At 47.8% G+C, this 27,706-nt stretch overlaps 1 protein-coding gene and 1 long non-coding RNA gene across 3 annotated transcripts in view; one reads left to right on the top strand and one right to left on the bottom strand.

Annotated features, from left to right (window-relative positions):
* AR (androgen receptor) overlaps positions 1-27,706 on the top strand; it is a 530,339-nt gene that overhangs the window by 73,208 nt on the left and 429,425 nt on the right. The window lies entirely within an intron of this gene.
* Positions 1-27,706, bottom strand: part of LOC144752194 (uncharacterized) — a 659,734-nt gene that overhangs the window by 544,122 nt on the left and 87,906 nt on the right. For both annotated transcript variants that reach the window (XR_013594042.1, XR_013594043.1), the window contains exon 2: positions 24,032-24,142. This is a non-coding gene — a long non-coding RNA (uncharacterized LOC144752194). The remainder of the gene's footprint in view (positions 1-24,031; positions 24,143-27,706) is intronic.

Here is a 27,706-nt window from a genome sequence, read left to right as displayed (position 1 = left end):
GAACCCTGGATTCCTTGCCTTGAAACAACAAACTCCCATGAGAGAGCATGCAGCCAGTAGCTCTAGCAGCACCAAGGCCAAAGATAGGTCTGGATCTGCTTGATCCTGATCTGGCAGTGAAGGTAAGACGTTCTGGGTGGAGGAGGTGTGTGTGCTCTCCTGGTAATGCAAAAATAACTGCTACCTCTGTTATAGCCATTTAACCTGTGCCAAGGAGGCACCTGTAAACTTCCTAGCGCTAGCCAAGCAAGGACAGCAGGCGGGGATAGGGGCCCCGCAGAAAAGTCCATGGGTTTGGGTTCTGGGGCCTGAGCAGCCAGTAGAGGGGCATGGCGTTCACCCACACTCAGGGCACGAGCTAGGGGTACACGCAGGTGGACGGGGTACACCCACTGTTTTCACAGGGTGAACGCTGTCCACCCTGCCAAGAATGTTAGCCCCACTGAATAATGTGCTGAACTCGTCCCGGTGTAATTTCCAAACACCGGGACACTTTCAGCAGTGCCTGCACATTGTCTGCTTTTCATCTGCAACAAGCAACAACGTGCAGGCAGGACGGGGCTTTCTTATTTAAGACTCCTGCTGGGCCCATAACAAACGATTCAGAAAAGGGGGTGGTGATGAACAGAGTGTCTGAATTAAGCAGACCACTCTTACCCAGTCCAAAGATCAGGGCTTGATCCATCACCGTTATTTATCTCACTGCCCCATCCCAGCTCAGAACCTGGCTATATGCAAATTAGTCTGTCCCTGGCCCAGTGCATCATGGGAACAGGGCAGACCAAACTACCAAGCCAATTCTTCACCAGAAAGGAGACAAGCTACCGGGGACCGGTTTCTGGCATTTCAGCCTCTTCGGCCCGGCTTGCTTGAATCCTGATGGAGCAGTGAGAAAGGGACTCATGTCTGAGTATACCCTGCCACACCTATAGTGGCCAAAAACGATTCAGAAAAGGGGGTGGTGATGAACAGAGTGTCTGAATTAAGCAGACCACTCTTACCCAGTCCAAAGATCAGGGCTTGATCCATCACCGTTATTTATCTCACTGCCCCATCTCCCAGCTCAGAACCTGGCTATATGCAAATTAGTCTGTCCCTGGCCCAGTGCATCATGGGAACAGGGCAGACCAAACTACCAAGCCAATTCTTCACCAGAAAGGAGACAAGCTACCGGGGACCGGTTTCTGGCATTTCAGCCTCTTCGGCCCGGCTTGCTTGAATCCTGATGGAGCAGTGAGAAAGGGACTCATGTCTGAGTATACCCTGCCACACCTATAGTGGCCAAAAACGATTCAGAAAAGGGGGTGGTGATGAACAGAGTGTCTGAATTAAGCAGACCACTCTTACCCAGTCCAAAGATCAGGGCTTGATCCATCACCGTTATTTATCTCACTGCCCCATCCCAGCTCAGAACCTGGCTATATGCAAATTAGTCTGTCCCTGGCCCAGTGCATCATGGGAACAGGGCAGACCAAACTACCAAGCCAATTCTTCACCAGAAAGGAGACAAGCTACCGGGGACCGGTTTCTGGCATTTCAGCCTCTTCGGCCCGGCTTGCTTGAATCCTGATGGAGCAGTGAGAAAGGGACTCATGTCTGAGTATACCCTGCCACACCTATAGTGGCCAAAAACGATTCAGAAAAGGGGGTGGTGATGAACAGAGTGTCTGAATTAAGCAGACCACTCTTACCCAGTCCAAAGATCAGGGCTTGATCCATCACCGTTATTTATCTCACTGCCCCATCCCAGCTCAGAACCTGGCTATATGCAAATTAGTCTGTCCCTGGCCCAGTGCATCATGGGAACAGGGCAGACCAAACTACCAAGCCAATTCTTCACCAGAAAGGAGACAAGCTACCGGGGACCGGTTTCTGGCATTTCAGCCTCTTCGGCCCGGCTTGCTTGAATCCTGATGGAGCAGTGAGAAAGGGACTCATGTCTGAGTATACCCTGCCACACCTATAGTGGCCAAAAACGATTCAGAAAAGGGGGTGGTGATGAACAGAGTGTCTGAATTAAGCAGACCACTCTTACCCAGTCCAAAGATCAGGGCTTGATCCATCACCGTTATTTATCTCACTGCCCCATCCCAGCTCAGAACCTGGCTATATGCAAATTAGTCTGTCCCTGGCCCAGTGCATCATGGGAACAGGGCAGACCAAACTACCAAGCCAATTCTTCACCAGAAAGGAGACAAGCTACCGGGGACCGGTTTCTGGCATTTCAGCCTCTTCGGCCCGGCTTGCTTGAATCCTGATGGAGCAGTGAGAAAGGGACTCATGTCTGAGTATACCCTGCCACACCTATAGTGGCCAAAAACGATTCAGAAAAGGGGGTGGTGATGAACAAGGTGTCTGAATTAAGCAGACCACTCTTACCCAGTCCAAAGATCAGGGCTTGATCCATCACCGTTATTTATCTCACTGCCCCATCCCAGCTCAGAACCTGGCTATATGCAAATTAGTCTGTCCCTGGCCCAGTGCATCATGGGAACAGGGCAGACCAAACTACCAAGCCAATTCTTCACCAGAAAGGAGACAAGCTACCGGGGACCGGTTTCTGGCATTTCAGCCTCTTCGGCCCGGCTTGCTTGAATCCTGATGGAGCAGTGAGAAAGGGACTCATGTCTGAGTATACCCTGCCACACCTATAGTGGCCAAAAACGATTCAGAAAAGGGGGTGGTGATGAACAGAGTGTCTGAATTAAGCAGACCACTCTTACCCAGTCCAAAGATCAGGGCTTGATCCATCACCGTTATTTATCTCACTGCCCCATCCCAGCTCAGAACCTGGCTATATGCAAATTAGTCTGTCCCTGGCCCAGTGCATCATGGGAACAGGGCAGACCAAACTACCAAGCCAATTCTTCACCAGAAAGGAGACAAGCTACCGGGGACCGGTTTCTGGCATTTCAGCCTCTTCGGCCCGGCTTGCTTGAATCCTGATGGAGCAGTGAGAAAGGGACTCATGTCTGAGTATACCCTGCCACACCTATAGTGGCCAAAAACGATTCAGAAAAGGGGTGGTGATGAACAGAGTGTCTGAATTAAGCAGACCACTCTTACCCAGTCCAAAGATCAGGGCTTGATCCATCACCGTTATTTATCTCACTGCCCCATCCCAGCTCAGAACCTGGCTATATGCAAATTAGTCTGTCCCTGGCCCAGTGCATCATGGGAACAGGGCAGACCAAACTACCAAGCCAATTCTTCACCAGAAAGGAGACAAGCTACCGGGGACCGGTTTCTGGCATTTCAGCCTCTTCGGCCCGGCTTGCTTGAATCCTGATGGAGCAGTGAGAAAGGGACTCATGTCTGAGTATACCCTGCCACACCTATAGTGGCCAAAAACGATTCAGAAAAGGGGGTGGTGATGAACAGAGTGTCTGAATTAAGCAGACCACTCTTACCCAGTCCAAAGATCAGGGCTTGATCCATCACCGTTATTTATCTCACTGCCCCATCCCAGCTCAGAACCTGGCTATATGCAAATTAGTCTGTCCCTGGCCCAGTGCATCATGGGAACAGGGCAGACCAAACTACCAAGCCAATTCTTCACCAGAAAGGAGACAAGCTACCGGGGACCGGTTTCTGGCATTTCAGCCTCTTCGGCCCGGCTTGCTTGAATCCTGATGGAGCAGTGAGAAAGGGACTCATGTCTGAGTATACCCTGCCACACCTATAGTGGCCAATAACGATTCAGAAAAGGGGGTGGTGATGAACAGAGTGTCTGAATTAAGCAGACCACTCTTACCCAGTCCAAAGATCAGGGCTTGATCCATCACCGTTATTTATCTCACTGCCCCATCCCAGCTCAGAACCTGGCTATATGCAAATTAGTCTGTCCCTGGCCCAGTGCATCATGGGAACAGGGCAGACCAAACTACCAAGCCAATTCTTCACCAGAAAGGAGACAAGCTACCGGGGACCGGTTTCTGGCATTTCAGCCTCTTCGGCCCGGCTTGCTTGAATCCTGATGGAGCAGTGAGAAAGGGACTCATGTCTGAGTATACCCTGCCACACCTATAGTGGCCAAAAACGATTCAGAAAAGGGGGTGGTGATGAACAGAGTGTCTGAATTAAGCAGACCACTCTTACCCAGTCCAAAGATCAGGGCTTGATCCATCACCGTTATTTATCTCACTGCCCCATCCCAGCTCAGAGGACAGACTAATTTGCATACAGCCAGGTTCTGAAACTGGGATGGTGCAATGAGCGAAAAAACGGTGTTGGATCTAGCCCTGATCTCTTGACTGGGTGAGAGTACTCTGCTTAATTCAGAGACTCTGTCCATCACCACCCCTTGTTGTAAATAATTTTGTCCACCCTAAGCGTGGAAGGGTATACTCAGATGTGAGTCCCTTGCTCATTGCACCATCAGGATTCAAGCAAGCCGGGCCGAAGACGCCTGAAATGGCAGAAACCGGTCCCCGGAAGCTTGTTTCCTTCCCAGTGTAAGAATTGGCTTTTGTAGTCTGGTCTGCCCTGTTCCCATGATGCACTGGGCCAGGGACAGACTAATTTGCATACAGCCAGGTTCTGAAACTGGGATGGTGCAATGAGCTAAAAAACGGTGTTGGATCTAGCCCTGATCTCTTGACTGGGTGAGAGTACTCTGCTTAATTCAGAGACTCTGTCCATCACCACCCCTTGTTGTAAATAATTTTGTCCACCCTAAGCGTGGAAGGGTATACTCAGATGTGAGTCCCTTGCTCATTGCACCATCAGGATTCAAGCAAGCCGGGCCGAAGACGCCTGAAATGGCAGAAACCGGTCCCCGGAAGCTTGTTTCATTCCCAGTGTAAGAATTGGCTTTTGTAGTCTGGTCTGCCCTGTTCCCATGATGCACTGGGCCAGGGACAGACTAATTTGCATACAGCCAGGTTCTGAAACTGGGATGGTGCAATGAGCTAAAAAACGGTGTTGGATCTAGCCCTGATCTCTTGACTGGGTGAGAGTACTCTGCTTAATTCAGAGACTCTGTCCATCACCACCCCTTGTTGTAAATAATTTTGTCCACCCTAAGCGTGGAAGGGTATACTCAGATGTGAGTCCCTTGCTCATTGCACCATCAGGATTCAAGCAAGCCGGGCCGAAGACGCCTGAAATGGCAGAAACCGGTCCCCGGAAGCTTGTTTCCTTCCCAGTGTAAGAATTGGCTTTTGTAGTCTGGTCTGCCCTGTTCCCATGATGCACTGGGCCAGGGACAGACTAATTTGCATACAGCCAGGTTCTGAAACTGGGATGGTGCAATGAGCTAAAAAACGGTGTTGGATCTAGCCCTGATCTCTTGACTGGGTGAGAGTACTCTGCTTAATTCAGAGACTCTGTCCATCACCACCCCTTGTTGTAAATAATTAGGGCCCATAACAAAGGCCGAACTTGAGGGGTCATCAGGCCTCCTTTTGTGAGTCTCTTGGCTGGGAGCGGTCAGGAGCCTCACACCTAGATGCAAATGAAGGGGAGGGGAAACAAAGATTAGCACTTCACACATACTTACGGGCAGCTTTTCACTTTTTTTCACTGTGTTCAGTCCCTGTTTTAGAGATATGCATGCACTGTAAGAATGTCATCTGTGTTGTTCTTTCCCGGTATTTGCACACAGCAAATTGCATTTATATAGCGCTTACTACACCTGAGGAGGCGTTGAAATAATTTAAGCACCACCATTTTTTCTTGTATAGCCCTACTCATCCCGATTGAGAGTGTCCGAGTGCTTTACATCAACACACGCATATTACATGTACAATACATTATATACGTTTGTAAATTAATGTACCGGATGTGTTACATAAAACTGGGGGAATGCAAGGTGTAGAAGTCCCATATCATTGTCCATAGCTCACTGGGCTATTATCCCCGCAGTGCGCTCAAATGTACACAATAGACCTGCTAAACAGACATGCGAGGGCTTTAGATCTGATGTCACTTCTTGTGATGCCACTTCCTGTAAAGTCGTGGCATGTGATGCCACTTTCTATAATGTCAATTCCAGTGATGTCATGTGTGATGCCACTTTCTATAATGGCAATTTCTGTGTATGCCATGTGTGATGTCACGCGCTGTGATGTCTAACTAGGTTAGTCCCCCCCACTTCTTTTTTTAGCACTTGTGCCCTGCCCACACTGATCACTTGCCTGCTTGTTGTATTGCATAGGCTGCGTGTGTTGGAAGTAGGGAGGGGGCAGCCTGAGTGTTTGTGGAGATAATAAGGTGAGGCACCTTTTGCATATTCACGCGTGAAATAGCGTGGGCGGATTGCGACGCTGACGATGGGCAGCCCTCCTAACCAATGCCTAATGTTAGCTGACCCACAGTAGCCGAAGAAGTCTGCGCAAAAGTTTCTTTCTGTGACCGTGTTTGGTCGATTACAGTATCTCTTGACAAACAACTAAAGCTGGAAAGTAGTGTCACCTAGATCCGAATATGCGTGTGTTGTGTTTAGTGGGCTCTTGTGAATGGGCCTGCGGACGTGACTGCCGGATCTCCGGCGTGTGAACACGTGGGCGTGTGAGCGGGGCTGCAGGCCGGTAACGAGGCGCCGATATCGACGAAGCATCTCGGGTTTAAAATCGAATTAAGGTTAAGACGCAGCTGCGGGGCAATGAAAGGCAAGCTGTTCAAAGTGTACGCGTCGTGCATGTCAATGAAGGTTCCCAGGGACCGAAGCGCCGTTCAAAGGGCTGCTGTCATCCGCCGGGGTACCTGCGCTCCCCCTGACTGAAGTGAGAGGGAAGCACCGCGGGCGCCCGTGCCGCCAAGAGATGCCGGCATGTATTCATTGAACTCCCCTCAGACAGGCCAGCTGCCCCCGGCCCTGTAAAGTCATCTTTCAAACACGCAGGTGTGCCCCTCCCGCAGCCCACCGGCCCCTTCCTCCTTCGGAGTAGCGGGGTTCGTCGCGACCCGAGGCTGCTGTGCAGAAACAAGGACTCCTCAGCCTGTTTTTTTGTGTGCAGATTTATATATAGCGCGTACTCGGGTAATCGGAGCGCTATACCTGAGCACCAGTCGCATTACAAACGGACACATTCATTTAAGATACTGGGAGAAAATGAAGTGATTTGCCCAGGAAGCTTGAGCCTCCCGCGAGATTCGAACATGGATCCCCAGCCTCACAGAGGGCCGCTCTAGCTGCTAAGCCACATCTCTCCTAAACCTGGTCCACCACCCCAAACTAAGGGGCAGATTTATAAGCCCCTTGCACCACTTTTGCGTCACTTTTCCCATGTTAAAAGTGACGCAAAAGTGGCTTGTAAATCTGCCCCTAAATGTTTATCACTTAGGTCAGCGACGTGGTTGGGTGGGGGGGCATGGGCCTCACCACAAGCAAGGGGCAACGCCCCCTTGTCTGTTGGGCAGCTAATGAATTACTTTAATTATGAAGTTGCAGTGGGCCTGTCACACTGTTGATCCCGGATGGCGCTCTGTCACACTGTTGGTCCCGGATAGCGCTGTACCTGCTACACTGAGGATATCACATTTTTGTTTTTAGGTCGAGGACCTAAAGGCTGCGCTGCGCAGTCTCTGGTCGGAGATTTAATGTTTTTGAGTACGGGGCTTGAACCCGCCTCTCTCCTCCATTGCCTGGCTTCCTAAACGGAGGCTAGCCATTGGAGGAGAGGGGCATCACTCCAATCAAGCCCCGTCTCTTTCGGATTCGGGGGAGTGTTTTTGGCGTTCTTTCCACCTGTGACGTCATCCGTCACTCAGAACGCCAAAACACACCCCCGAATCTGAAATTGTTCAGATGTTTGCGTCCGCCATTTTTTTTGGTGCCGTTTGCCGTTTTTCTTGTTTTTAATGGCATCGCAGTGGCAGAGCCCTCTCCCTGCGGCAAGGGAGGAGCTGACCCGGTCTCCAGCCCACCTCTCCACACGGCCCTTGCAGTATAAGCAAAGCCCGCGACTTCGCCTGGGGCACTGACATACCCTGGAGTGGTTAGCAAGGAATGCCTGAGGGTGAGGACGCCACCCGCTGAACTCCAAATCCGGCGCCACTGTGGGGACCCGAGGCCCTGGGACCGTGTTACACTGTGGGCCTGGCTGAGGGTCCGGCAGCCGTGGAGACCTGAGCTGGCGGAGAGGGCGGTCGGACATAGTACCGCAGCTAAGGGGTGTTGACGTCGTGATCCAGCTCTGGGCTTTGAGGTACCGGCGAGTGGTCTGGATCCCCGGACTATGTCGAAGGAAGAGGGACAGGCTGTGGTGCGGTGCGGCGCAGAGATCGGGCCGCCACAGACAGCACCCGCTTTGCACAGGATCGGGCGGCATCACGGGACCCGATTCAGTGCAGCGGAAATAAATAGAGTGGACCTCGGCCGTCTGCATCTGGAGTTGCTGAAACTGCCCCGGCCGCTCGGTCGCACTGCCAAAAAGCCCGAGGAGGGCGAGGGAGCAATCGCTGGCACATAGGATTAGAGATCAGACACCGGGGGTCTGACGGCAGAGATCGACTCCTGGGGGACACGCTGCAGCACAGGTGGACCGCGCTGGCCACGGGAGGAGCGGGTGCATCTGCGCAGCGGGATGGCTTGGCAATCGCCAGGCAGAGGTGAGGGGGAGTCCGGAGTCTGACTGCGAGTGCTGGAGTGGACGGTCGCGCGGCAGTAGGGTTGGGCGAGATTTGGAGCCCTGGAGCTGCCCGCCGCCGCTGAGAAGACAGCTGACTGATCCTGGGGAGTACTGGGACTATGAGGACAGCTATGGCAGGGAACCCGCAATAAGGAGGCAGCGGGAGGGCAGCGACCACGAGGAAGGAGAGATACGCTGGCTTCTGGGGACTCCCTGTGGGGCAGAGGATTTCATGAGGTGGACACTGCCATAGTGGGATGTTGCCATGCTGTTGGCTCTGTGTGTGTGTGTGGCTCTGTGTGTGTGTGTGTGTGTCTCTGTGTGTGTGTGTGTCTGTGGCTCTGTGTGGGTGGCTCTGTATGTGCGTGTGGGTGGCTTTGTGTGTGTGGCTCTGTATGGGTGTAAATGCAATAGGTCATGCATTTGCGAGCAATTAAGCTTTTGGCGTTGTAAATGACAATGCCATTTATTTAACGATTAAGTTATTGCAATGTAAATTACAATGCCATTTATTTATGATAAAAAAAAAAAAATCTCCTGGCTGTGCTTGCTCCCCTGCCCCCTGGCTGTGCTTGCTCCCCTGCCCCCTGGCTGTGCTTGCTTCCCTGCCCCCTGGCTGTGCTTGCTTCCCTGCCCCCTCGCTGTGCTTGCTCTCCAGTGTGTGTATGTGGCTCTGGGTGTGTGTGTGGCTCTGGGTGTTTGTGTGGCTCTGGGTGTGTGTGTGTGTCTCTGGGTGTGTGTGTGTGTCTGGGTGTGTGTGTGGCTCTGGGTGTGGGGGCTCTGGGTGTGGGGGCTCTGTGTGTGTGGGGGCTCTGTGTGTGTGGGGGCTCTGTGTGTGTGTGGGGCCTCTGTGTGTGTGGGGGGCCTCTGTGTGTGGGGGGCCTCTGTGTGTGTGGGGCTCTGAGTGTGTGGGGAGGATGGGTGTGTGGGGCTCTGTGTGTGGGGCTCTGTGTGTGGGGCTGTGTGTGTGTGTGGGGCTCTGTGTCTGTGGGGCTCTGTGTGTCTGTGGGGGGCTCTGTGTGTTGGGGGCTCTGTGTGTGTGTGTGGGGGGGGGTTCTTGGGGTGTGTGTATGCATGGGGCTCTGTGTGTGTGGGGCTCTGTGTGTGGGGCTCTGTGTGTCAGGCTCTGTGTGTGTGTGGCTCTGTGTGTGGCTATGTGTGTGTGTGTGTGTGTGTGGCTCTGTGTGTGTGTCTGTGGCTCTGTGTGGGTGGCTCTGTATGTGTGTGTGGGTGGCTTTGTGTGTGTGGCTCTGTGTGGGTGTAAATGCAATAGGTCATGCATTTGCGAGCGATTCAGCTATTGGCATTGTAAATGACAATGCCATTTATTTAACGATTAAGCTATTGGCAATGTAAATTACAATGCCATTTATTTATGATTTAAAAAAAAATCTCCTGGCTGTGCTTGCTCCCCTGCCCCCTGGCTGTGCTTGCTCCCCTGCCCCCTGGCTGTGTTTGCTCCCCTGCCCCCTGGCTGTGCTTGCTCCCCTGCCCCCTGGCTGTGCTTGCTTCCCTGCCCCCTCGCTGTGCTTGCTCTCCAGTGTGTGTATGTGGCACTGGGTGTGTGTGTGGCTCTGGGTGTGTGTGTGGCTCTTGGTGTGTGTGTGTGGCTCTGGGTGTGTGGGGCTCTGGGTGTGTGTGTGTGTCTCTGGGTGTGTGTGTGTGTCTGGTTGTGTGTGTGTATCTGGGTGTGGGGGCTCTGTGTGTGGGGGGGCTCTGTGTGTGGGGGGGGGCTCTGTGTGTGTGGGGGCTCTGTGTGTGTGTGTGGGGCCTCTGTGTGTGTGTGTGGGGGCTCTGTGTGTGTGTGGGGAGGCTCAGTGTGTGTGTGTGTGTGTGTGGGTGGGTCTCTGTGTGTGGGGCTCTATGTGTGGGGCTGTGTGTGTGTGTGTGGGGCTCTGTTTGTGTGAGGCTCTGTGTGTAGGGCTCTGTGTGGGGCTCTGTGTGTGGGGCTCTGTGTGTGTGTGGGGCTCTGTGTGTGTGGGGGGCTCTGTGTGTGTGTGTGGGGCTCTGTGTGTGTGTGTGGGGCTCTGTGTGTGTGGGGCTCTGTGTGTGTGTGTGGGGCTCTGTGTGTGTGTGGGGGGCTCTGTGTGTGTGGGGGGCTCTGTGTGTGTGGGGGGCTCTGTGTGTATGTCTGTGTGGGGCTCTGGGGGTGTGTATGTGTGGGGCTCTGTGTGTGTGGGGCTCTGTGTGTGGGGGGCTCTGTGAGTGTGTGGGGCTCTGTGTGTGGGGCTCTGTGTGTAGGGCTCTGTGTGTGTGTGGCTCTGTGTGTGTGTGGCTCTGTGTGGCTCTGTGTGTATTTGTGTGTGGCTCTGTGTGTGTGTCTGTGGCTATGTGTGGGTGGCTCTGTATGTGCGTGTGGGTGGCTTTGTGTGTGTGGCTCTGTGTGGGTGTAAATGCAATAGGTCATGCATTTGCGAGCGATTACGCTATTGGCAATGTAAATTACAATGCCATTTATTTATGATTAAAAAAAAATGTCATGAGCAATGCCAATAGCTCTACCTTTAATAATGCCGAGACCATTGCATTGTAAATGCTTGTTTTTACTTTTCTGGAGTTGGTGAATTATGGAACCTGCCTTGGTGTAAAGAGGCCAGTTTAATTAAGTTTATTTGATTTCTTCCTGCGCTTGTCTTAGCGTGCTTGTCGCCCGAGGTTTACTGTGTGCGACGTGACTCAAGCCAGCTGTCTTGCAGGGCGTTATTGAGCGCGAAATCAATCGCCTCCTCCAATCCGTCCCCGCTGGCAGCTCCCAGGGCTTGCAGTTACCGTCAGTGCTTTAATGGGGGAAAAAATAAGTGCAGATGCTCATTAAAATAGAGGCGTGGCAAGTGGGCTGAGCTAGGGGCGGGGCTTAGGGCAAGATATGCTTACCTTTCATTATTACCAGTACTTAGGGTGACCAACTGGCATGGGTGCAAATTCAGGACAGTGAGTGTAAAAATTCAGGACAAAGGCTCAAAATTTAGGATAAAAGTTCAGGACAGGAGGTCAAAATTCAGGACAAACGGAAAGTTTTACAGGCACATCAGAGGAGGTTACGCAATAGTATATAAGTAAGTAAATAGACAACCACTAAAATACAAGTGAGCATAATTTTATATTAGGTTGAGACAATTGTGCACTTCATGGTTTGTCAGTATGCACGCAGCTTTAAGCAAAAGTGCAGGTCTTTTTGTGATAACAAAACCGCCCTCACCTTTCCAGCTCCCAGAGAAAACACCTGATGCCCGGTCTGGCCAGTCTTGCTACCACCCTTCACCCTCCAATGGCACCCCTCATCTTCACATAAACCCTCTCTCATGTGTATTTAATTTCTTCTATAGTGCTACTCATCCCAAGCATGTGGGGCAGAGTGTTGGCGTGTGTTACAACACACACATATTATATAGAGACGATCACTCATATAAATGTGAAAGTCAATGTACAGGAAATGTTGCTTAAGATAATGGGGCTTACAATGTGTAATCATACTTTCATCCATCATTCAGTCTTTCACCATTCATTCTGTCCTTCCATCTGTCTGCCCATCCATGTCCATATGCAACCATTTACAAACCTATCCATCATGTATCCTTCCATCCATCATTTCACTCATCCATCCCTCAATCCACCCTTTCACTCATCCATTATCCATCCATCCACCCTTTCACCCTGTATACCGAACACTCACCATCCACTCTTCCACCCATCCATGTATTCACTCATCCATCCAGCCATTTACCTATCTAGCCATCCTTTCACTTACTCATTCATCCATCCAGTCACTCATGCTTCCACCCATTCACCCGTTCAGTCATTCATTCACATCCCCTTTCTCTTTCAATTCCCCTTTCACTTAGCCATCCATCCTTCCATCCACCTACCCATCCATCTACTCATCCACTCATGATTCCATCCATTGAACCTATCATTCATCCATCCTTTCTTTCATCCATTCATCCATCCTTTCTCTCATACATCCACCCTTTCACTCCTTCACTCATGTATCCATCCTTTTGTCCATCTACTCACCCTTTCACTCACTCATTCAGCCTTACATCCACCCTTTCACTCATCCGTCCATCCATTCAACCTTTCACTTATCAATTCATCAATCCACACTTTCACTTATCAATTCATCAATCCATCCATCATTTCACTCATCTATCCGGCCATTCACTTGCCCATCATCCACCCATTCACTCATCGATCCATCCATAATTTCACTCATCTATCCAGACATCCACCATCCACCCATCCTTTCACTTACTCACTCACCTTTTCACAATAATTATGAGACCCATCAAAAACTCCACCCTTGCTGTTGTTCCTAAAGCAAGGGGTGGGGTGGGGCAGGGTTCTCTATGCCCCTGCACATAGTCAATCTGAAATAGTGGAAGGCATGAGTCATGCATGATGCACAGTGCCTGGACGTGGGGCGACTGTGACATGGTGTTGTTTCCAGAGCTTCAAGTGGGATGAAAAAACTAGCTGGGTCTCTCCAAAAGGGTGTTCGATGTAATAAAATGCGTGTCTTAAAACACATCAGCTAAAAATCTGTGCTTAATATAATGTGCCACCAACTCATATTTTTGTTGCTTCTGTCATTGCATGCAGATATATAATACGTAACGTTACACTTAGAACAAGTAACATTACACGTACAACAAGCCAGAACTATTGGCTTTGTCATTGGTTGTTAGTTGCATAAAATAAAAAAGCAGCAACCATGGCAGCTATACTATAACTATAATCCTTGCCTTTGAACTTCTTTCACCGCCTTCCTTTGGTTATCAGGATTCTCACTTAGCAGCAGCATGGGAGTTTTTGCACGTCCAGGTGACAGAATGCCCTGCCCTGGAACCAGGCTGGAGGAGGCCACCACATGCTGTGCCAGCCCAGACTGACCCATTGTCATTCTGTTTGTGGCAATCATCAGCACATACAGAATGACAAAAGGCGACGTGGGGCTGCTCTTGTGCTCAGAGGAGTGCGAGGCAGCCCCATCAGGGAGCTGAGGCCTGTCCCAGGGGAACTGCTCTGTTCCCCTGCAATGCCTAAAATTACGGACAAAAGGCGTCCGTAAAAAGGATCCTCACGGACAACGGACGTGAGGTCCAATCTACGGACTGTCCGTGAAATTTGCAAACGGTTGGTCACCCTACCAGTACTCTCCTCACAGAAGAGAAACGCAGTACTTATACCGCTATATGTATCAAGCTATTTAGCATTCGCAAAGGCCGAAATTCTGCGAATTTCGGCCTTTGCAAATGCTAAATAGACAAATGGAATGTATCAAACAAGTTTGATGCAAAATAAGGATTAGCAAAATTTGCTAATCCTTATTTTGCAATTGCACTTAAGGAATTGCAAATTTTGCGATTCCTTAAATGCAATGTATCAAACAAATATTATGGAAAAAATGCCATTAAGGATTAGCAAATTACCACCAACTTCTAGTTGGTGGTAATTTGCGAATTCTTATCAAAAAGCTTTTTTGAAAAAAACTAAAGGTGCCATATGACGCCCATACATGCCCTTAGGGCATGTATGTGCGCCATATGCCCCCAAATGTCTTTTTCAGGGGTGCAGCAGGGTGTTCTTGAGACACCCCTGCACCCTTGGAAAAATCCCTAATTTGCGATCAGCAAATTGCTAATTGCAAATTGCACTTTCATTCCTATGGGCCTCCTGGCCCATGGAAATGAAGGGGTAATTTGCGAATGACAATTTGCTAATCTCAAATTAGGAATGCTAAGGAATCGCTATTGGAAAGCGATTTTGTACATACATACCGTTTTGCATTTCCTAAATAGCGATTCCTTAAAATTCGCTATTTAGGAAATGCAAAATGGTTTGTTGATACATATAGCGGATAGTGATACAAATAAGAAGTGCCTTCAGTCAGTACCTGTGAGTGCTGGCCCATTTAAAGCACTGCCACTGCCCTTTTCCCTACGGCCAGGCTCTTCCTATCTCTTTCTGGTTCCATGTTTTTACATCCACATATCCTCTCCACTCGCCTCTCATCTTTATGTAACCTTCTCTCATTAGTTCTGCCCTCTTACTCCCACTTCTCGGTTACTCTCCACAAGTCTCCTACATTTCTCACAGTTTTTTCCCTACTTGTCTCCTGTTTTACCCTCCATGCTGTACTCCTCCCCAAAGTTTGACACCAGCGCACTATTTTGTCTGCTATATTTCATTATTTTATGTGTGAATATATATATATATTAAAGTTAACAAGAAATGTACCAGTTTTGACTTTACACAAATATGTGTTAAAATACCATTATGATTTCAGAATTCAACACACATCTGCATTTTTTTCTGAAAAATAATCAATCCTAACTTCACCTGTCACCTCGCTTCTTTACAATCATCCCTCCCCCTTCCTTCTATGTTCATCTTGTATTTCCCCCAATCAAATACATCACCAATTGTCATAGGAGCTCACTCCTGGAGTGCTGAGGATTCATTGCTATTTATAGCCCTATGGGCAGAGCTAACTTCACACCCATGAACCCATTAGCCAGGTCAATCGCTGTTATCTAAATGCAGTGATTAGTGTTGGAAGGGCACACAAAGGGAAGCAGCTCCCATGCTGAACAAAAACATGAAAAGAAAACCAGCTGTGAGGAAGGTGAAGGAGGGTCTTACACTGCCTTAGCCTAAATGAGACTGGATTTCACACACCTGAGAGTGGGGTGGGGATGGGGGTGCTGAAGCACTTACACTCGAATGGTCGCTGCGCACCTGATAGACATGCAGGTTCTGTCTAGAAACCCTGTCCTGTTAATCACAGCATGACACAAGCCCATTCAAACCCCTGCAGTTTGAGGACTTTCAAATGGGCTGCTGGAATCTTCAGCAGCAACTCTGCAAAATGCGAATTCACAGCTCAGTTTATTACAAGCTCCTCTGAAGCAGAGCCGCCTCTGCCCTGCACTGGAGGAGAAACCTAACCTGAGCCTGCCGTGCTGTCGATCAGGGTACCAGTACTCTCCCTGGCTACAGAAAAGTGCTGGTACTGACGGCAAAAAAATTCAGAAGGGCCGGTACTCAGTACCGGTGAGTACTGGCCCATATAATGCACTGGTTACCATAGAGGTACACTCCAGCTGCCTCTATTGGTTAAGTCTTGAAAGATATATTCAGGGCTTTAAGTGGGATGGAAAAACCTGGGGGGGTCTCTCAAAGGGGCATGGCCAATGTAATTGAGGGCGTGCCTTAAAACACTTAAGCTATAAATCTGTGCTTAGCATAGTGTGCCGTCCGACTTGTATTTCGCTGTTTCTGTCATTGCATCCAGATATATGATACAACAATTAACATCATACCTACAAGTCAGGACTATTGGCTTTGTCAATGGTTGTTAGTTGCATAATATAAATAAGCAGCAACTATGGTTTTGTATATAAATTTGAAAAAGCTTCCCTTAAAGCCCTGGTGACACCATGACAATGTTGCTGCTCCTGAGTTTCAAAAAGAGAAGGGAAATTTAGAGAGAAAAGGACTCTCTTTAACAGATTTTCCTTCCCTACAACACTCACTTGGCATGACGTCATGCCGTAATTTCTCCACTAGTGAGAAGTGAGCAGTGTGTGCACACACACATTGATGTGCCTGCTGTCACTGCAGTCCATAAAAAAAGGACCGCCTGTGCCAGGGCACAAAACAGAGCCCGATAGGGACCAGTTTCGAGACCCTCTTTAAAAAACTGCCAGTGTTGGCACTGTCCCTCACTTACAATCCCTCTGCCATTTATAGACCTCTCCTCAGAGTCCAACTCTGGCCATGCAGACCCGGTTGGTGCTACGTGTCACTGTGCTGCCCCCTGCACTCTCTAGGGCCTCTCGGGGCTGCGTCTCTGCCGCCTTTGGGTTTCTAGAGTTAGACTCCTGACCACAGCTAGCTCCTGGTAGTGAATGGGCTCTGGTTCCCCACAAATAAGCGAGGAGGGCAACGACTGTCATGATCCATAGCTGACCACTACCTCAGGATGTACATGCAGACCTCCGTTCCATGCGTTGTGATTGCAAGGAGCGGCATAGGGTGCACCTCAGACTGCTGTTCAGGCTGACTGGGCAGAAAGAGCAGGTTAGCAACGCAATGGGGTTCAGTGAAGAGCTGTAATTGGGACAGCTTTTGGCCGCAACTCCCTCTTTTGTGATTCTTAATGTAATCACACATTATTTGCTGTGTCTAGCAATTTAGCAGGAACCCATATAATGCATGTCTGAAGCCACGGTGGCTCAACGTAGTGTGCGCAGACGCAGGAGCTGGCTGGCTGTGCAGTTCTGTTTGAAACTTTACTTAAACTGCACTCCTTGCCCGCAGCAGGTATGTGACACCTATAGGCGTGTCTCTATGACACCTGAGACTCTGTTTGCGTTGACTGGGCAGTAACCATTGGGCAAAATCAGACTGACACTTGTGATATTAGTGCTGAATGCCGTGGTGCATAGGTAACATTATAGCCAGAGTTAGCACAGCTGAGTCAGCCCCCGAGCCTGCGCGGTTTGCGCAGTGCCACTAGTTTGCCAAGTCAGTCACACAGTAGTGCTAAGAAATGCGTTACTTACCTGTAACTGCAGTTATCCAGTATTGGTGTCTTTCATAGATTCACATGCCTGAATCATTCCCCGTCGTCGGGATGGGAGTCCCCGATACATAAAGAAAGTAATGTCCTATTAGACATATAGAGAAATAGGCCCAAGGGCCTCACTCACCTTAGTAACATATCCATGTCCTTTTGTAGAAAGGACCGAACTCTAGAGAAGAGCCAATCAGCTATCACCTCCCTCTAGAACCCTCCTGGAAGGAGCCTCCGTCCCTTAGATTTTCGGAAGCACCGTGCTAAACAAGCGCATCACTGAGAGAATTAGATGAGTCCTTCCAGGGGAGGCTGGAGGGTTGCATGTGAATCTATGAAAGACACCAATACTGGATAACTGCAGTTACAGGTAAGTGACACATTTCTTATCCAGTATTAGGGGTGTCTTTCATAGATTCGCATGCCTGAATCAGAGTAGCAAGCAATGATAAGCACATTTCGGATGGTATAGAATATACAAGTCATTAGATAATAACATATCAAGTGACCAATAGAAACATTCCATTATAAGCAGCAATACCATCAAACAATACAATAAAGAAATATGCGTACATGGAAAAGCATGGTGGGATGAAAAGAAGGCTCACCTCTATCGAAACAGATGGCAAAGTACTGCTTGTCCTACAGTAGCATCTTTCATGAGTTCTGTATCCAGGCAGTAATGCCTGGTGAAGGTATGTGGCGACTTCCATGTTGCCGCTCTGTAAATGTCTATGATAGGCACTCCTGCGAACAGCGCCATGGATGTAGACATCGCTCTAGTAGAGTGGGCTCGTACTTTAGAATGCAGGGGTTGTCCTGCCTGATCGTGACAGAATGCAATAGCTGCAGATATCCAGCGAGAAATACTTTGCTTAGTGAGTGGAAGACCTTTCCTGGGTCTACTGTAAGGTACAAAAAGTTGGTTAGATTTACGAAAGGATTTTGTCTTCTCAATGTAAAATTTCAGACAGCGTTTAAGTTCCAGAGATTGTAACGTTCTTTCTGCTGCAGTCTGGGGATTTGGAAAGAAAGAACGCAAGACAACTTGCTCGTTGAGATGGAAGTCCGACGGGACTTTTGGTACAAACTTTGGATTTGTTCGCAATATTACCCTGTCTTGCTTGAATTGGAGAAAGGGTTCCTGAATTGAGAAGGCCTGGAGCTCACTTACCGAAGTAAGTGCGAGAAGGAGTGCTGTCTTCCAAGAGTGGTATTTTAGATCAGCCCTGTGTATCGGTTCGAAGGGATGCTTCATGAGCTGATTAAGGACCGTGTTAAGTTGCCAGGTAGGCGGTAAAGTCTTCACGGGTGGAAAAGTCCTGAAGAGACCTTTAAGAAACTGTTTGATCAATCTGGGAGACCAGAGAGACGGACCCGTAGTAGGTCTCCTGTAACGGGATATCGCCGCCAAGTGGACTCTGATGGAGGCATGTGCAAGGCCAGAGTTTGCCAGACGGAGAAGGTAAGGCAGTATTTGTTCTGGAGAAGAAGAAAAGGGATGTATCTTCTGAGTCTTACACCAAATACAAAACCACTTTCATTTTAAAGAGTATGTCTTGTTGGTACTATCTGCTCTTGCTCAAACCAGAATGGCTCTATAATCTGGCGGAATATCTAAATTCTGAAATTCCTTGAACTCAGGAGCCAAGCGGATAATCTGAGTGATGCCAGATTCGGATGCTGGACTTGCCTGTTGCTCATCAAGATTTATATGAAGCCCTCTTTCGGAAGAGGACCACTTTACGCTTATCTGCAGTTCTTGGAGGAAAGCTCCCCAGCCTCCCAGTGAGCCGTCTGTTGTGATGACATGTGGTGAAGCTGGGAGTAAGAAGGGCAAGCCTTGAGAAAGTTTTCGAATAGACATCCACCATTGCAGAGCCTTGACAATTTGAGGAGTCATCTTTATGAGATCGTCAAATGACCCTGTGCATTGGACCCATTACGCTGGGAGTGCCTCTTGGAGAGGGCGCATCTTCAGGCGGCAGTGAGGAACCAGTAGGATACATGATGACATCATTCCGAGTAGGGACTTGAAGAGGCGAAACGTTAAGGTTCTCTTTGAGGCTACGAGGACAGCCAGTGTCACTAGCTTGTCCTTTCTCTCCTGTGATGGAAAAGCTTTTTTCAGTTTTGTGTCGAGGGTAGCACCTAGGAAATTTATACGTTGAAAAGGCAGAGGGACTGATTTTTCCTGATTGAGTGTGAGTCCTAAACGATTGAAAAGTTGCAAACAAGCGTTGGAAGACCTGGACGCGTCTTCTAGGGATGGAGCTTTGATCAGCCAGTCGTCCAGATATGGAAAAACTTGATGGTGCTGTTGTCTGAGATATGTAGCCACTGGAGAGAGGCATTTTGTAAAAATGCGAGGTGCAGACTTGAGTGCGAAAGGTAGGACACGAAACTGGAAGTGTCTGCCTGCTACTGCAAATCTTAAGAATTTCTTGTGATTTCTGTGAATTGGGATGTGAAAATAAGCATCCTGAAGGTCCAGGGGTACCACGTAATCATCTATATCTAGGAGCTGTAAGACCTCTTGGATCGTTACCATATGAAACAACTGCTTTTTTAGGAATTTATTGAGGGTTCTGAGGTCTAAAATCGGCCTCCACTTTTTTTCTTTTTTTCTGAATTAGGAAGAAGCAGGAATAAAATCCTTTCCCTCGTTGGGACAGAGGGACTATAAAAGGACATGGATATGTTACTAAGGTGAGGCCCTTGGGCCTATTCTCTATATGTCTAATAGGACATTATTTTCTTTATGTACCGGGGACTCCCTTCCCGACGACGGGGAATGATTCAGGCTTGTGAATCTATGAAAGGGGAAACACCCATTACAGCGGAAGCACTGCATCGCGTTGCTATCGCATCGCGACTATTACATCGCAGATGGCTGCACACCGCATGCTACCGCGCCGCATGCTAAGACGCCGCAATGACTTTTAAAGCGCTAGGCATTACATCGCATTACAGGGCAAAAGCCATGACATCGCCACAAAACGGAAAACGTTCACCAAAGTTATTACGGGAAATGTACACCAAAGTTATTACGAAAAATAAGAAATATACCCAGGAAAACATAAACGACCAGAAAAGCATAAACGAAAGCTAATAATAGAAAAAAAATTGGCTAAAGCCATGACATCCGAAAACGTACACCAAAGTTATTACGAAAAATAAGAAATATACCCAGAAAAGCATAAACGAAAAGCCATGACATCGCCACAAAACGGAAAACGTACACCAAAGTTATTACGGGAAATGTACACCAAAGTTATTACGAAAAATAAGAAATATACCCAGAAAAGCATAAACAACCAGAAAAGCATAAACGAAAGCTAATAATAGAAAAAAGATTGGCAAAAGCCATGACATCGGAAAACGTACACCAAAGTTATTACGAAAAATAAGAAATATACCCAGAAAAGCATAAACGACCAGATGGTCTGAGGGCAAGGGCAACGTGGCAAAGATTTACGAGCACAGCGATGGTCTGAGGGCAAGGGCAACGTGGCAAAATTTACACCAAAGTTATTACGAAAAATAAGAAATATACCCACCTAAGTTATTACGGAAAATGTACACCAAAGTTATTACGACAAGATATATACCCAGCTAAGTTATTACGGAAAATGTACACCAAAGTTATTACGAAAAATAAGAAATATACCCAGAAAAGCATAAACAAAAGCAAATAATAGAAAGGATTTACGACCACTTACTATATGATACAATTGTGACTTCGAGCACAAATGATTACGACCCAAAAAATTGAAAAAATTTACGAGCACAACGATGGTCTGAGGGCAAGGGCAACGCGCCCAACTATTATGGAAAATGTACACCAAAGTTATTACGAAAAAAAAGAAATATACCCAGAAAAGCATAAACGAAAGCAAATAATAGAAAGGATTTACGACCACTTATTATATGATACAATTGTGACTTCGAGCACAAATGATTACGACCCAAAAAATGGAAAAGATTTACGAGCACAACGATGGTCTGAGGGCAAGGGCAACGCGGCCAACTTTGGTGCAGGGGACTAATGTTCGAACCTCCTGTCGCGTTTCCAACACATATAAACTTAGGATATTATCTGATATACAATTACGATTTTCGCACATTTTCGCATTTTGGCCCTGGATTCGTTATTAACAAATTATCTTTGCCATGATAAAAGGACAAGAGTCATACTTCTATGTTTTATAGTGGCAGTTACTGGATGAACTACGGATTTGAACCCTTCTATATCAGTTCATACTTTCCAGCTGCTTTTTTTGCTGCAAAATTGGACATTCAGGCCTCAAGCAGCAAATGCGCATAAATATACAACCCTTTTTATTCATACAAATCATTCTGTGAATGTTCGATGGTATCTGTATCTTCGTTTGAGCACTTTAAAAAGCCTGCAATTTCTTAAGATATAATTAGAAATGTAATTAACACAACCCCACAAAAAAATGCAACATGTGCAAACATCCGATAGAAAGCGAAGATTTGGCGTTGAGGTGAGGGGGGGGGGGGAGATGGGGGCCAGGGCTTAGAGGCGGGTTCTTGCAGGCGATTCCAAAGACCGCGTTGTTTTGCCATGCGACATGCTGTACTGCGGGGTAAAGTACGGCCCAATAGAAAGCTATGGAATCGCGCTGCAATAGATTGCGAGGTGAAAACAGACGATGTAATGGACTCGGCGATCAAATAGATGCGGGGAAAAAGCGCGCGATGTAAATTTGCGCGATGGAACGTCATACATCCCTATGAAAGACACCCCTAATACTGGATTATTAGAGCTCTCCACAGCTGCAGAGGTTCTAAAAATGTGTGACTATGCATTTCAATGTGGTGTACTGAAATGCGCTAGTCTGACGCCTGATGCGTGGTACTTGGCAGGGCTACAGAAGGTAGTGTAGCGAGGACCAAGCTCAGAGCTGAACCAATAGAATCAACAAAGTGAATGCCCAGCCAGTGCTTTTCTTTGTAAGAAAGTACTTTAATTACACACTTGTACGCAATACTACACCCTCCAGTATGCATAGACTAGATTAGTGCCTCTGGGCGATATTTTCCGTGGGCAATGCGCTCACCTACTCCTTCACCCTCTTCTCCTAGATCTCTCCCTGGATACTGGGTCCCCCTTGTTCTAAGGGTAACTTGGAATAGTGCGAATTTCCCTCAGGAGTAGTGTAATCCAGCCACAGTTCAAAAGATGTGCTCAGTCTGTTTGTTTTACCCCTCCACGGATTTAGGAGCCTATCGGCCCTTCTAGCTACCTCTTTGCACTCTGAAGGACTCTACTGCTAGCTTGGGGAAGTACGTGGAGAACTGTAATGTCTTTGTTGCAGTCTGTTAAAGTGGGTGTGGGCTACGTTTGGCAGTACACCTGCCCAGCTGACTTACTGTGGTTGGATAGTCGCTGTCCCAGTCGCAACAATTGCAGTCCTTAGCTCGCAGATTGGCAGTCCTGAAACTGTGCATTTTCGACCGCACTTTCGCTGGCAGTGGCCAATGTGTGGGTCAACTGTTACGCAGATGCAGCTACGACTGAACACTCAGTAATTTGGCAGTTGCAGCTTTGCTTGGGCCTTCAGCAGTTACAGCCCCAACTGTGATTTCCATAGTACGCAATCGCAGCCCATAGTGGACCTCCACCAATGATGTCATCAGGGTTCTCCTCCTGGGTAGTTCACAGGCAGTGAGCTTCTCCTGGCCATCCCACATACATGGGTGACAATATATTCTTCTGAAAGGCAAGCTTCTTCCTCTCTCAACAGGTAGGCAGGCAGTCTTCTAGATGCTCGAGGCAGGCACACACCTCCTCCTGGAGGAAATCCAAAGTTCATTTGTTGTACTGGCTTGTTGCACATGAGCTCACTGGGCACTTTCCATAGGACTCCCCTCCTTGGTCATTGAGAACTTAGAACTGGAGCAAAGTAGTGTGATTTGGGACCTGCATTTATAACCAACTTCCAGACACAGAATTTGGATCCACTTTTCTTGAACTGTAGAAGCGGTTTAAAGTGGTTCTGTTTTCAGGTTTCCTTTCTAGGGTGTTCTTCAAATACAGCCAGAGCGAGAGTTTGCACAGCAAGCAACACTGGGCTGCCTCCGTCTCAACAGTCACACAAAGGTGTGGGGTATCTGCTCTTGGCTGTTATCAGCCTAACTTATGATGTGAACAGGGAAGATTTATAGGACAGGCCTCCCGCAGAGACTTCTTTATCTTTCGTAAAAGAGCCTTCAGTCCAGCCCTCACCTGACCTTCCACGAAATGGCAGTCTCAGGGAGAGAAATTAGCATCTCCTTGCCAACCAAAAGGCCTCATCGAACATCTAAATAAAGTTCGTCTCCACTTCTCTCCATTTTGGTGCCAGGGTCTCATCCTTCCAGCTGTAGGAATGTAAGCAATACACTTCAACTGTGTGGGAGCACAGTCTTCCACAGCCATCTTGTGCTAAGCTAGGCCAGGGGTATCCAAAATGGATCCCTATGGCTTCCATTCTCTGGATCATTCACACACCATACGTGTGCTACACTGGCTGGGCACGCAACCACTTAACACACACTTGTGACATCAGCACAAGGGTCTGGTAATGCACATAGAAGTAGAACATTACACTGGTAGGCCAGGAGGTCTCAATCTGAATGACCCAGAAAAAAGGTCTAGTGACACTGTTAATTACTTTTTCCATGACATATGGCTACCACTACTCTATGTTCTAAACCCACAAGCATCTGAGTTTTTAGACCTCAAAGTACATTTGCTGTCTTCAGTTAATTTCTTGTGAGATACACAACATAAATCAGCAGTGTGCACTTAAACCAGTGTTGCATGTAATGTATATTTCAAAATATAGTAAAGTCAGTTCCAACTACTCACAGATATTGTTCCTATGTTTCTGATCCATTATTCATTCTTTATTCATCAATCCAGAAATTGCAAATATTCAAACAATCAATGCATTTCGTTTCCATAGGAACTGCTTCAGGGCTGTGACAACATATACAAAATTATATATCTTAAAAAACAGAATTTCGGTATCTAAACAATTCTTTTATTTAAATGTGAAAAAAAAAGATATATTAAGAACACAAAGTATACTATGAGCATGAAATAATCATATTCCTAATTGGACACTGGAGGGAGGGTTATGTGAAGTCAACGTGTATACAACTTGTTACATCGATAAACATCATGCTATCAAACACAGTGTAATGACCTACATTCTATGTACCATGCTTGTGTCCTAGTAATTATTCAGACTATTTTATATTAAACAGTTATCTGCATTTCCTACTTGTTATAAAAACATTCTAAATACGCAGGATTCATTATGAACATATTGATATGTGATCTGTCTCAAAGCCCGAGCAGCATATATTATATCTGAGTATTACTTAAATACAATTTGCATCATATTGGTATGATTTCAACATATGTTAGAACCTTACCTAATAATGAAATGTCCCTTAGAGGATACTGATTTCTGAAGTGTATTGATTTAATACGAGCAAGATATTGGGTATAATTATGTCTCCAGCTTTTTCTTCCTTGATAGATACATTTACTTTGCTGTCTACTAGTTGTGGACCAGCAGATACTCAGTAGAAGGTTAGCAATGTTGAATGATTCATTTTGCTAAAGAATTTTGATCAGGGATATTAGGTATTATTTTTCACTTGAATGAGTATGATAGTGTCATACATTTCTGCGGTCGACAGATATTGATTAAGTCTAATTGTGTCTCTGCTTAGGTACAACTTTATATGCATTTACCTATTGGATTTTAGAACTTCATGATATTCTGAGTACATTGTTTCTTTACACACTTGATTTATGTTGTGTAGGCACTATACAGTAATAGTTTTGGCTGTATAAGTAGTGGAAACTGTTAGGAGCTATTCCCCTTAGCATTTGCACCAGATTCCTACACATTACAGATTCGGAAATGAGTGCTCTATCACCTTTTTAAAGCCTAGCTACTACAGTTAATCTTTTGGTGTCAATTTTTGGTTATATCAATCAATCAATCAGAATATTTGTAAAGCGCACTACTCACCCGTGAGGGTCTGAAGGCGCTGGAGGGGGGGGGGTGAATGCTTCTACTGCTTGAATAGCCAGGTCTTGAGAAGTCTTCTGAAGGTTAGCAGGTCCTGGGTCTGCCGTAGAGGAATGGGGAGGGTGTTCCAGGTTATGGCGGCGAGGTGGGAGAATGATCTGCCGCCGGAGGTCGCTCTTCGGATGCGGGGGACTGTGGTGAGGGCGAGGTCAGCGGAACGGAGCTGTCGTTTGGGGGTGTAGAAGCTGAGTCGTCTGTTGAGGTATGCTAGTCCGGTGGAGTGCTTTGTGTGCGTGGGTGAGGAGCTTGAAGCTGATCCTCTTGTTGACGGGCACCCAGTGCAGGTCTCCCAGGTGGGGTGTGATGTGGCTGCAGCGAGGTATGTCGAGGATCAGGCGTGCAGAGGCGTTTTGTATGCGTTGAAGTCGTTTCAGGAGTTTGGCAGAGGCTCCCGCGTAGAGGGCGTTTCCCTAGTCTAGCCTGCTGCTGACGAGGGCCTGGGTGACCGTTCTTGTTTCGGTGGGGATCCACCTGTAGATCCTGCGGAGCATGTGGAGGGTGTTGAAGCAGGAGGATGAGACGGCGTTGACCTGCTTTGTCATGGAGAGGGTAGAGTTGAGGATGAATCCCAGGTTACGTTCGTGGTTGGTGGGTGTTGGAGCTGTTCCCAGTGCGGCGGCCACCAGGAGTCATCCCAGGTTGAGGGCGTTTATCCGAGAATGAGGACTTCCATTTTGTCTGAGTTTAGCTTCAGTCGGCTGTTCTTCATCCACTCGGCGATGGCTTTCATACCTTGGTGGAGGTTGGTTTTGGCGGTGAGGGGGTACTTGGTGAGGGTCAATGTCCATCTTTGGCTAATGGCATTCCCCAGCAGTCATATCTGGACTTCCTTGAGTATACAAAAAAGTGAAGGATAGAATGCTCAAATTAATCTCAACCACTGGTAATTACTTTCGGAACATCCCAGTCTATTGTTATTTTATACACCGTGACTCCTTAGTTTGGACTAAGCCATATACAAATCAGTTTTTACCCTGCTCCAATGTGAACAAACCAGTCCAAACTGCCTCCCTGAACCTGAACACAAGCAACTCAGGACTGGTTTGGCCATAGTTAGATCTCACCAGCTAGGTATAACATGGTTCCAGTGACAAAGTCTGCAAGGGACCATGTATGGGCATACGCATCCCACTTAGGGTGACACCCTAAATTATTAAAAGTGATAGATGGAATGCTTGAATTAATATCAGCCACTCTTGCCACCATTGCTGCAGTTCGAGATCTGGTTCCCACTGGTGTATGTTCTGTGCATTGCGTGTTTTGCCGTTAGAATATTGTCCCGAAACACTGCATTATGAGTTTTTGCTTGGATTGTACTGTTTTTTATAAAACACTGTGACCAGATTCTTTACCTCTGTTTTTTTATTTCCCTTTTGGTGAGACAGTTTACTCTCTGTTGTTCCTGAAATTGTTTTTGCTTTTCTTCCTCCATCCAGTTCACTTTGGTTTCTGCACCATCTGTTCTCGCCGCCACTCAAACCCCCGACCCTCCTGGGAGCCCCTCCAACCTCCCCAGCTCTAATTAGTGGACGCTGCTGGTGAGCCGACTTTATGCCAAAGGCAAGCCCGCTGCACCTTTCCATGCCTGGACCGTGCCCACTGTCAGGGACACTGGCCCACTGCACACCCACAGGTACTCAGCTGCATAACTCTGCACCTGGACCCTGCAAGCAACAACAACTGCTGCCTCGCATCCCCACGCTCCACAGAGGGACCTTTCACCTACAACCACTGCCGTTTCAGCACCACCCCATCACCAGCCACCACCGCATCAAACAACAGCACACCAACCTCAGAGGCTGACAGCCCACAGGATCAACTCAACTGCCTCCCAATCAACGCCAGATCTCTCTGCAAACACAGCACCTAATCTCGGACACCATCTCCACCATCGCCCCTGACATATCCTTCATCAAAGAGTCCTGGCTTCCGCCACTTCCACCCAGGACATCGCAACGGCAACTCCCAGCGGCTACAAGATGAAACACAGAGATCACACTAACAGACGTGGGGGGCATCGCTACTGTACACAAGGAATTAATCACTTGCACCATCGCCAATGACGACACCATGACGATGAAACGCATGAACTTATAGCTCCACACCAATGCTAAAACCACCATCAAAAGCTGCCTCGGATACATAATGCCAGGACCGCAAACCAGCCTCAGTGACTTCATCTCTGAATTCATCATCCCGATCGCCATCAAATCCGAGTTCTACATGTTCCTGGGAGACCTCAACTTCCACCAAGACTAACCCACCGACACCAACACCATCGATCTCCTGGACAGACTAGACAACATCGGCCTCAAGCAGAATTCACCGACTCCACACACAGAGCAGAACACACGCGAGACTCCATCTTCACATCTAGCAACAGAATCAGATACAGCCACACCTTGGAACTTACTTGGACAGACCACTCAATCGTA

Source organism: Lissotriton helveticus, chromosome 4_2 (assembly GCF_964261635.1).
Source record: "Lissotriton helveticus chromosome 4_2, aLisHel1.1, whole genome shotgun sequence".
Taxonomy (NCBI): domain Eukaryota; kingdom Metazoa; phylum Chordata; class Amphibia; order Caudata; family Salamandridae; genus Lissotriton; species Lissotriton helveticus.
Note: the sequence above shows the minus strand (reverse complement) of the source record. Positions and strands in the feature narration are given on the sequence as shown.